The following is a 1,055-nucleotide window of genomic DNA, read 5'->3' on the forward strand; positions in this document are numbered from 1 at the left end:
AATGATATATTATAATTATTAAATGATTAAATTTTTCGGTTTTACTGGAAAAAAGGGAACTTTAGTTTGTTTTCTTATTATAATAAATAATAATACCTAATGTATACTGTATATTGTATTATATTATGTAAAAGTAACGTATATATATATTTTTAAATATATTATTTTTATATTGGATTTTAGGTTAAGTTATTAAATAAATGAATTTTGTTTTATCTAAAAAAAAAATGGATCTTAGTTTTTTTTTTTTTTTTTTTAAATAAATAATGATAGATATTTACTATAAAAGTTCAATTGTATAAATTATTATTAATATAATATAATATATTATAAATAATATGTTACTTTAATTGAATAGAATAATTTTATGAATATACCTAATATATACTTTATTTTTTTTTTTAGATTTAAAAAAAAAATGTTGATAGATTACCTATATTATTATGTTTTATTATTAAGATATAAGTAAATTTTTGTAGGCTTATAAACCTTTTAATTTCAATTTTAGTTATTATTGTTTTTCTAAGTTTTATTTTTAATATTTTTTGGTATTGATAATTTTTTTTAACATAAAATATTTATTTTTTAATTTAATCATAAATTATTAAAATCTTATATACCTAATATAATTTTGTAAAATGTATTTGATCAATTCTCAGTTTATTTATCTGAATAAACTGAACTTTTGTTGGGCGCCACTTTGTAATAACTCAAAAGTACGATATAAACATAGGAACGACTCCTGTCGATAAATATATTTAAAATCGTAAAACTAAGCTGTTACCTTCCTCCTGGTGTTCGGAGGGCTCTCGAGATCGTGTATTCGAGAATTAGATCAGATACACCATACAACACAATTGTATAAAGAACAAGTACCTACACTGTACAGGTAATATAATAAATGCAATTAATATGAAATATTATATTAATTGCCTTACCTGATCCGTAGTCGCCTGTAAATTATCTTGTAGAGGTTTTTTTTTTTATATACACAGAATAATGTTTTAAAGAAAGGTATAAATCGAAATAATAAACGCACTGATTACTGCTCACAT

This window comes from Acyrthosiphon pisum, chromosome A2 (genome assembly GCF_005508785.2).
Source record: "Acyrthosiphon pisum isolate AL4f chromosome A2, pea_aphid_22Mar2018_4r6ur, whole genome shotgun sequence".
In the NCBI taxonomy this organism is placed as follows: Eukaryota; Metazoa; Arthropoda; class Insecta; order Hemiptera; family Aphididae; genus Acyrthosiphon; species Acyrthosiphon pisum.